We start from the raw sequence: 11,103 nt of genomic DNA on the forward strand, positions 1-11,103 counted from the left end.
AGCGGGCTCAGGGTCGGGGACGTGGCGGTGCGAACGGACAGAAGGGACTGGGTCGAGCACGTGAGGAGGTCGACAGCAGCAGGAGCTGGTGACCCCTCGGGGGTGGGGCCCCCACGTTTCCGAAGTGACTTCTGAATCAGGTGAAGATTAAAGAGGCAGAATAAACGACTGGAAAGCCCGCCAAGTACATCTTAAAAAGAAGAAAGTGTAACCTGAGCGTGATGCTTATGTCGTTATGTTGGGGTTGGAAGATTCGGCCAGAAGCCCCAAGTCCTTGAAGGCCCCTCTGATAGTGCAGTGGGGGATCAAGCAATAGCAGACGGTGACGAGCTCAAAGACCCTCTGTGTCCCTGACCTGCCCTCTCCAGTGGGGACTTGAACATTATGCCACCAAAGAGGATGCTACAGTGAGGCCAGGATGACTCAGAAGAATTTTCCATCCCATGACGTGAAATTTCTTTTGAAACTTCTAATGTCCTTTTGTCCTTGTTTTGTACTCACCAAGCGGTCTTCTGATGGTTTGTCTAGTTTTCTGGAAAGGAGAATCTGAATAACGTATATTTACCCCTGTCTGCAACTGTAAATTAATGAATTCGTATGTTTACATCACACCCCTGTGAGTTCGGTGCACATGAGCCAGTCTCAAAGACTTTGTCACTATCAGTAGGGTTGACTGTTAAAATACTGGATGTATCATTAAATTTAAATTGATGCAATACTTGGGACATACTTATACTCAATTTTTGTTGTTTATCTGAAATTCAAGTTTAGATTGCTATATTTTTATTTGTTAAATATGGAACCCCGGCCTCTGGGTATTGAAGGAATTCCATTTCTGAACCTGCAAAGCTGATTCCAAACCACCTGGAACCCTTAGTGAGCCCACCCCCCAACCCAGTGACCCTCTAGTTTTGTCTGCTCTAATCTATTGTCCTTATGGAAACAAGAGTGATCTTTCTAAAATGAAATCTCATTCCCTGTCTTGAGTGACTTCCCGAGCCATTCCCCATCCCACCATCTGACTGACTTCTCCTGGTCCTTTAGGTTTCTGCTTAGACTTCACTTTGCCTGGTATATCTCCCTGACCTCCTAAGACTAATTTGGTGTTATCCTTTGCCCACGGCACCCAAACTCACTCCATCATGGAGCTGGCAGCACTGTTCTATTTCTTTTTTGCTGGCCTTTCTCCTCCACTAGAGCTGCGGCTTCCTAGGGGGCAGGAACCATGTCTGTCTGTTACCACTGTCTTCCCAGGCCTTGCACAGGGCTGGGCACAGAGCAGGTGCTCAGGAAATAGTTCCTGAACAAGTGAATGAGGCCACTTGACTCACTTGAAATTTAAGTTCAGTCTAGCTCATAGGTCAGGACATGGTCATGGGGACACTAATTCAAGACTCATTAGAGAGGGGAGTGTTCCCAAAGTTTGCAGGAACTGAGGAGAGAAGCTGAGGGTGAGGAGATGGCAGGGAGCCGACCTCAGGGCATCAGACCAAGCTTCTCAAGGACAAAGACTTGGTCATGCCTGGGATCTAAGGGGGAGTTCAGGCTGGGAGCAGAGAAGCCACAAAGGATCAGGAACCCAGTTAAAGAAGCAGCTATGACTTTCCCTAAAACATCCCAGCTTTCAGAACAGGCAACAGCGACACAATATTTGTGCATTGAGGGGGCACTTTGGTTTGAGGGCATCCTCCACCTACCTTGTCCCCCTCCCTGCAAGGTAGGAGTTCCCAGCCCACTGGACAGAAGAGCTCAGGAGTCTCCGCAGCTGTACGCACCTCCCACTGGATCAGAGCATGATTGTGGGGAAGGGAGAGGCCTGTACATGACACTTTCACGTAGGAGAGATGCAGAGCTGCTGAAGGACACTTGGGTGCTGGTAACTAGCATTTGCTGCCCAGGGCAAGTGTGGGGGTTCCAGCCCCAGCACAAGACCCAGCACAGTGCACCTTCCACTGTCAACTTTTAGGGCTGACATCCCCTTCCCAGACTTGGAGACCCTCCCCCTGAGAGAGGCTGAGGAGCCTGCCCCCTCGGGGATGAGTTGGGTTTCAAGCTGAATCCTGGCCCTGGCCTGGACCTGGCAGGACCTTTGCCATAGAGAAGCTTCAAGCCATTGCCTGTCTGCACACAGGGAGGCTCAGGCAAGCCTGTGGGGAAGACGAGCCCGCTTCACCCACTGGTCCTCATTTGTGTGCCTGGGCACTGGCCTGCTTGTTGTGAACATTCATGCATACTTAAATGTTTTATTTCACATAGCATGTGTGGGTGGGGGAGGTAAGGGAGCTTAGACATGTAAGCTCTCATCACCAAAGCTTAACAGAAGGTTATTTCTATGTTGGGAGTGTAGAACAGGATTCCCAATGTAGTCAAATATTAAGAAAAACATTAATTCCATTCATTATTAATTTGTTAGTTCAACAAAAACTGAGCGTACACCATGTGCCAAGCAGTAAATCCCTTCTCGAGAAGGGAGACACCTGGCGTGCTATGTATTATATACATGCTAAAAAAAGAAAAAGCACCCTAAGAAGATGTAGTGGGTTGAATAGTGGCCTTGAAGATAAGTCTACATCCTCATCCTTGTGACCTTATTTGGGAAAAGGATCTTTGCAGATGTGAGTAAGCTAAGGATTTTGAGATGAGGGGATCTTCCTGGTTATCCAGCTGGGCCCTAAATCCAGTAACAAGTGTTCTTAGAAGAGAAAAGCAGAGGGAGATTGGACACACACAGAAGAGGAGGAGTCCATGTGACCACAGAGTCAGAGATTGGTGTGATGTGGTCACAAGTCAGGGAATGCTGACAGCCACCGGAAGCGGGAGAGACAAGGCAGGATCCTCCCCAAGAGCCTTCAGAAGAGCGTGATCCCACTGTCTCCTTGATTTTGAACTTCTGGCCTCCAGAACCGTGAGAATAAATCTTTGTTGGGGTTTAAGCTACCTAGTTTGTGGCGATTCATTACAACTGCCTTAGAAAACTAATACAGGACAGAGAGTCTGGATTTCTAGAGCATTTTCAGGATTCATTTTGGGGTCATGAAATTTTCTGTCATGAGTAGGGCAGTTTTTCTTCTCTTGAGTTACTGGAGGTTACTCATTGCGAATCAGACTTCCTCCCTCATTCTTCACCCATTTCCTGGGGCCAGAGACCACCCATCCCAGACTGGGGGTCCTCTCTGATGTACTGACCCACTACCAACAGTAGGGGCACACAGTGTAAAATACTGCAGGCTGGCCTGGGTGGCCGAATAGTAGCAAAGGTCGTTCTAGGGACTGAATGTTTGTGTCCTCCCAAAAGTTAATGTTAAATTTCTACCCCCAGTATGATGGTATTACAAGGTGGCGGCCCATGGGAGGTAATTAGATCATGAGGTTGGAGCCTTTATGATGGGATTAGTGCCCTTATAAAAAGACAAGAGAGCTAACTCCCTCTCTACTCTCTGCAGTGTGAGGACACAGCAAAAAGGCGGCCTTTTGCAAACCAGGAAGAGAGCCCTCACTAGACGATGAATCTGCTGGCATCTCGATCGTGGACTTTCAGCCTCCAGAACTGTGAGAAATAAATTTGTTTTTTAAGCCACCCAATACATGGAAGTATTTTTTATAGCAGACTGACAAAGACAGGTTCTTTTACAGTATCCACTCAGGTGCACATTTAATGAATGCTCCTTACCATGTGCCAGACCCTGTGCTAGCTTCAGACGATGCAGCAGAGAGGACTGGAGGACTGCCAGCCCCTGCCCTTGCAGAACTCACATTTGGCTAACAGAAACTGACAGCAGGCAAATAAAAGAAATAAACACCTACCATAAAACCAGGTAAAACCTAATGTAAAACCAGGGCTGCGAGGAATAACAAAGCCCCGTGTGTTTTAACTGTTTTCCTGCCATCAGCCCTGCTAGATGCATTTCCCCAACAGGTGCCAGCCCCCTCCCCAGTCACAAAGTGAGTTTTCAGCTAGGTCCGTGCAGGTCAGACTCCCTCTGGGCAACTGTGGCACCCCAGTGCCCCTCTGTCTGCTGTCCCAGCTCCAAGCACCAAGGACATGCCAGGCTCGGCCCCCAGTTGTTTCAGTGTCTAGGTGAATTCCAGCCCCCACTCCCTGATAGGTGGACCTGCGGGAGGGCACACAGTTGTCCTTTCTGCCGAGATGTCTAAGGGTGAAAAAGGAGCTGCCGGCTGATTGACAGGGCCCAGTTCCACGAGGCAGGAGTGGTGGGGAGACGACCTCACACTCCTGGTCACCCCACAACCCCCACGTCTGACTCCTGTCCAAGGCTTTGAATTCTGAATACTGTCTGGGGAGCCCCTTCTGTGAGGGGACCAGGGACGGGGGGATATGATCCTCTACAAGGAGGACTTTGGAAAATTTTTTCTTTGGGCCGCATAATCCTGGGCTGCCAGGTCAGTCTGGGAAGCAAACGGTGGGTGTTTAGTATTCCCTGGCTCTGACTTGACTTACTGCACCCGCAACTGGCGGAAAGGCGTAGCGTTTGCTTTTGACCACGAGATGGCGACAGCGTGTCCTCGTAGGCAACACCGCCTCCTGGTGGTCATCGGTGGCCAGGACACCCTGGAAGAAAGGGCGAAGTGGCCACTGGAAGAGGATCTGGGGCTGGGGGCTGAGGGAGCCCCAAGAGCCTCAGGAACGGCCTGTATGGGGCCAGGGGTCAGCAGCCTGTCCGGATCAGGTCCGACCATACGTACTTATGCGCATGCCCAGGTTTCAGCCCCATCACTGGGTGACAAGTGACAAATGGTGGGGACCTGAGAATGGGGTTTATACAGAGGTTTCACAATGTTATTTTTACTTTCAAGTGGGACAAACGGTTCCAAAGGACATTCCCCTTCCTAATCAACTTTTCATTCCAAAGCAAAATTAAACTAAATACATACATGACTGAATTTCAAAGTTTGTTCATAGGGTTTATGTTGCAAAGTTAAACATTTTCAGAAATGTGCCAGGCAGAGGTGAACTTACAGCAAAGCTAATAAAATTTAAGCACCAGAGCCCCTCGATGTCATGTACCTTTTCTGAAGGCCCTGGGAGGTCCCTTATCATTGTGTTCACATGAGTATGTGTTTTTCTAAAAACTGAAAAAGTATGACATTTTAGCTGCACTTGGTTAAGACTGCAGTCGCTTTCCATCTTAACCGCCCCCCGTCACACTTTCCCTTGTGCTGGGAGACCCTGAAGCAGTCACAGCAATCACTTTCGTGTAGAGGTAAGTTATCGCCAGTTGTCCTATGTAGGAATGGTTTCCAGGAATACACACTCCTACCACCTTCTGTGACAATTCCCTGACATTGTGACATGAAAGTCCAGGGCCAGAGGAGGAATAGCACTCAGAGCCATGAGCTAGTCTGCGGGAAACCCACCGATCAGCAGACACGTAGAATGTAAAAAGCGGCCACTGTGGGAAACAGTACGGCAGATTCTCAAAAATTAAAAACAGAATTGCCATATGACCCAGCTGTTCTACTTCTGCGTACGTATTCAAAAGATCTGAAAGAAGGGTCTCAAAGAGATATTTGGACACCCATGTTCATAGCAGCATTATTTCCAATAGCCAGCAGGTAGAAGCAAGCCAAGAGTCTATCCATGGATTAGTGGATAAACAAAATGTACTCTATGCATACAATGGAATATTATCTAGCCTTAAAAAGGGAGGACATTCTGATACATAATACAACATGGAAAAACCTTGAGGACATTATGCAAAGTGAAATGAGCCTGTCACCAAAGGACAAATACTGTATGATTCCATTTACCTGAGGTGCTTAGAGTAGTCATAGAGACAGAAAGTAGAGTGGTGCTTGCCAGGGGCAGGGGGAGGAGGAAGGAGGAGTTAGTGTTTAACGCGTATGGTGTAGAGTTTTGCAAGATGAAACAGTTCTGGTGACGGCTGGTGGTGATGGCTGCACAACAATGTGAATATACTTAACACTACTGAATTGTACACTTAAAAATGGTTAAGATGGTGTCTTAGTCCGTTTCTGTTGCTTATAACAGAATACCTGAAACTGGGCAATTTAAAAGAAAAGAGGTTTATTTGGCTCATGATTCTGGGACAGCTGCATCTGGCATGGGCCTCAGGCTGCTTCTACTCATGGTGGAAAGTGGCAGCAGCAGGTGGGGACAAGCAGATCACATGGCGAGAGGAAGCAAGAGAGAGAGGACATGCCAGGGTCCTTTAAACGACCAGCTCTCGCATAAACTAACAGAGGGGGAACTCACTCCTCCCCCCTCCCCCCGCAGCGAGGACATTAACCTATTCATGAGGAATCCGTCTCCATGACCCAAACACCTCCCAACACTACCAAGTTGGGGATCAGTTTTTTTTCTTTTTTAAAGATGATCAGTAGGGGATCTTAACCCTTGACTTGGTGTTGTCAGCACCACGCTCTCCCAAGTGAGCGAACCGGCCATCCCTATATAGGGATCCGAACCCATGGCCTTGGTGTTATCAGCACCACACTCTCCCAAGGGGGCAACGGGCTGACCCTTGCGGATCAGATTTTGACATGAGCTTTAGGGACAACACATCCAAACTCTATCAAATGGTAAATTTTATGTTATGTGTATTTCACCACAATTATTTTTAAAAGGTAAGCTTTCCAAGTCTTTGCAAAATTTAAAAAGTGTAGGGCCAGCCCGTGGCTCACTCAGGAGAGTGCAGTGCTGATAACACCAAGGCCACGGGTTTGGATCCTATATAGGGATGGCCGGTTTGCTCACTGGCTGAGCGTGCTGCTGACAACACCAAGTCAAGGGTTAAGATCCCCTTACCGGTCATCTTTCAAAAAAAAAATTTTTTTTTAAAGTGTAAGTTGAAGATTAAGTTTATATCAACACTTAGTCAAAATGGAAGCTCACTCCTGCCAGGAATCAATGTGATAAGGCAGAATGTACTGTTCTAAATTCACCATACATTCGTTTTCATTTTTGGTGGGATTCGCAAAAGTAGAATTAATCAGAATTCTGTGTTGGGCCCAACTCTGTGTCATTATCACAGACAGTGAGCTCATCTGGGTGCAAAGTAGCATGCTTTATCCTCTCTAACATATCTGATCATACCTCAGCACAGCATTATCAATAAATTTTGAAGCTGAAAAAAAATGTTCTGAACTATGAGTAACAAATCCCAAAACGTGATTCATCATGCTAAAGACTCCATTCTCCCTGTAGAAAATGATTTTACAAAGTCATTGTCATATGAGGAGGCCAGCAAAGAGGATATAGCAAAAAGTCTAGGAGAAAGGTACTGCAAAGAGGTGAGCAGCAATTCATAAATACAAATATTATTTTATTTGGATTTTGTTCTGTCATATAGAATTCATAATTTCTGAAGGTTTCTTTTCTTGTCCTAAATAATTTGCTTTTATACCTAATTTTGTATTGTTATTTTTCTATGCTTTGGCCTAAAGAAAACCCTAAAATTGTATAAGCTTCAAGTCCTGCAAAACTCGGAACTGCCTGTGGAGCCTGGCAGAGGCACAAATTAAGCATGTCTGTGAACAGACAAATGAGTCTGTAACAGCATGTCACTGTCCCCTTTCGGAAGCTTCTCCCTACTTCATGCCTGGGATGTGGGGACAGCCTTCCCTCTGGCTTTTCTGCCCCCAACTCTGTATTGCTCCCACTCCCACCCTCCATGGATGTTGGTGTCATGTCACTTTTCTAAAAAATGAATTTTTTAATTGAAGTATAACATGCATATCCAAAGGCGTATGTAAGTGCACATCTTGAATCGTTAGTGAACACACCTGTGTAACCACAGCCCACCAAGAAATAGAAGATTGCCTGTGTCCCAGGAGCCCCCTTTGTGCTCCTGGCCGATCTTCCCAACTTCTAACACCATAGACCAGGTGTGCCTTGTGTTAAGCTTCTTCACACAGAACCATCAGTTCACATTCTTATGTGTCTGTCCATTCTGAGAGAGGAGGTGGTCAGCTTCCCTGGGTTTGGGTTACAGGGCATGCCTCTGACTTTCAAGCCACTCCCCAAGGTCTCAGGTCCGTCCTCTAGGTCCTCACCTAGAGAAGAGTTACTGTTGCTAGTTAGACCTATTGTCATCACTGACATGGGGCGATTGAGATCACAAGGGGGTGGTTTATGCAAATCCAGTGTCTGGGCATGTTCAGTAGAGAAGGGTTATAGAATCGTGGTAGCTGAGCGTGCTCAGTAAAGTGGAGTTTATCCCTTGAGTGATCTTTCATTAGGGGTGCTGAAGAGCACAGAATATTTTTGAATATGTTTGGTGCATGTGATAGGATTTGACCAATGACCATGCCCTAAAAGGAGACCAACTGAGCATGTGCAAGACTATGTTCTGTAATAGGGACCCTCCCCCTTAGTTGAATATTCATTAGATAGTGAAACTATAAAAGCCGACTCCCAGCAGAGGCAGAGCCATTGCTCACTTTCCCAGGGCCAGCCTTCGCTGTGCACGCTGAGGTGTGCACGCCTTCTTTTGAATCAGACTTACTGTCAGCAAGCAGCTGCTTACTTTCTCGAGTCAGCCTGTACTCGGTACTGAACTTTAAGTGTGTATTTCTTACTTTTGTGTTAAACCTGGTGTGCGCCCTGCTCAGTCTCTGGAGCTATGTTGGTTGCACTTTCTCTGTGAAATCTGAATTTCTTATTCATTACATTAAACCTGTTCTCACTTTCTACTGTGACTCTGCTCTTGAATTCTTTCCTGTGGTGGAGTCAAGAACCTGGTAAGAGGACAGGATAGGGCGAACGAAATGGGTTGGAAGAAGGAGGAAGGAGGAAGGGCAGGATTGAGGCCTGTGGCACCCCACTCATTCCCACAGGGGAGACCGGGGGTTGCATGTGTTGGAGGCGTGTGGCTGAGGCCTGAGGCCCAAGGCCCCCCCACCGCCCTGGCTCTGGAGAGCCTGGAGTGCTTCCTGCAGTGGCTCGGTGGTCACCGCTGGGCTGGTTGTGCATGTTGGGGGGGTGTGGCTGAGGCCCTCAGCCCCCCACTGCCCTGACTTGGGAAGGGGCAGGGTAGGTTGAGGCTGGCTTAGGCCTCCCCGGATCCTCCCTCTGGCATCACTTTCACTTAACATTATGCTGGTGTGATTCACCCCATTACTTGTAGGGTAATTTATTCCTTTTTGTTGCTGTCAATGTTCCATTTATTTCTCTATTCCCCTCTTGAGGAACAGTTGGTTTGTTTCCATTTTTTGGTTATTTTGAATAATATTGCCATGAACCTTTTTCTGCACCTTTTGGTACATAATGTATGTTTTGGTGTTTTTTGTTTGTTTGTTTGTTTTGTTTTTTTTACGATGACTGGTAAGGGGATCTTAACCCTTAGCTTGGTGTTGTCAGCACCATGCTCAGCCAGTGAGCAAACCAGACATCCCTATATAGGATCCGAACCCGTGGCCTTGGTGTTATCAGCACTGCACTCTCCCAAGTGAGCCATGGGCTGGCCCTATAATGTATGTGTTTTTGTTAGTTATGTACTTAGACATGAAATCACTGGGTCATATGGTATATATATATATATTAATCTTTAGAAGTTTTCCAAAGAGATTAGCTTATAATTTTTCTTTCTTGTACAATCCTCACCAGTTTTTAAATTTTTTAAAATTTTTATTTATTTGTCAGCTGGCCCATACAGGGATCGAACCCTGGACCTTGGTGTTAATAGCACCACTCTCTAACCAACTGAGCTAACCAGCCAGCCCTACCTTGCAAGTATTTTATATCAAGGCTTTATAAAATAAATTGACTTTATAAAATAAATTGGGAGTGTTCCCTCTTTTTCCATTCTCTCAAGAGTCTGTGTAAATGTGTATGTCATTTCTTACTTAAATGTTTGGGAATGGGGCAGTGAGGTTTGTGAGGTTTTAAATTATGGATTCAAGTCAAGGACTGCACAGATTTTTCCATTTCTAATTGTCAGCTTTGCTAAGTTATGTTAAGAATTAATCCATTTCATCTAAATTTTCAAATATCGACATAAAGTTGTTTACAATATTCTCCTATGGTCTTTTTTACAGAACTTTATTGAGGTATAATTTACACATAGTAAAAAGCACAAATCTGAAGTGGACAAATTCATGAATTTTTACCTGTCTATTTACCTGTGGAGCTACTATCTAGATCAAGAAATAAACACTGCCGTTATCCCAGAATGTCTCCTTAAGCCCCTTTCCAATAATATCTCCATTGCTTCCAGAGCTAATCACTATTCTGACTTCTATCACCACTACAGAATAATTTGGCTGATTTTTTTTTTCCTGGTGGCCAGCCAGTACCAAATTTGGCTGATATTATACTTCATATCTGCTCTATCTGTCTCCTTTTGTTCAGCATAATGATTTTGAGATTTCATTTATATTTTGTGTCTCAATAGTTTGTACTTTTCTTATTACCGAGCAGTGTTCCCTTGTGTAAGTATCTAATATTTGTGTATCCATTGTTTTAGCTCACACTGCTGTAACAAAATACCCTAGATTGGGTGTTTTCTTTTCTTTTTTTTTAAAAGATGACTGGTAAAGGGATCTTAACCCTTGGCTTGGTGTTGTCAGCACCACGCTCAGCCAGTGAGCTAACCGGCCATCCCTATATAGGATCCGAACCCGGGGCCTTGGTGTTATCAGCACCACACTCTCCCAATGGAGCCACGGGCCAGCCCTAGATTGGGTGGTTTAAACAACAAATATTTATTTATAACAGTTCTTGAGGCTGGGAAGTCCAAGATCAAGGCACCTGCAGATCCAGTGTCCAGTGAGGGCACTTTTCCTGGTTAGCAGACAGCTGTTTTCTTGTTGTATTCTCACACGGCAGAGAGCAGACACAGAGGAAGCAAGCTCTCTCACATTTCTTCTTATAAGGGCACTAATCCCACCATGAGGGCTCCACACTCAACCCAATTACCCCGTAAAGCTTCACTTCCTGATATCATTCTACTGGGGTTTAGAATTTCAACATATACATTTTGGGGGGACACAAACATGCAATTTATAACATCCATTCTCCTGTTGATGGCCATCCGGGTGGTGTGGCAGATCGCATTTCCCAATGGTGGCTGTACAATATATATCCCCTCCCACATGGTTTTCTTTGTCTTCTTCTTTTTGTTG

The sequence above is a fragment of the Cynocephalus volans genome, chromosome 17 (assembly GCF_027409185.1).
Source record: "Cynocephalus volans isolate mCynVol1 chromosome 17, mCynVol1.pri, whole genome shotgun sequence".
Taxonomy (NCBI): domain Eukaryota; kingdom Metazoa; phylum Chordata; class Mammalia; order Dermoptera; family Cynocephalidae; genus Cynocephalus; species Cynocephalus volans.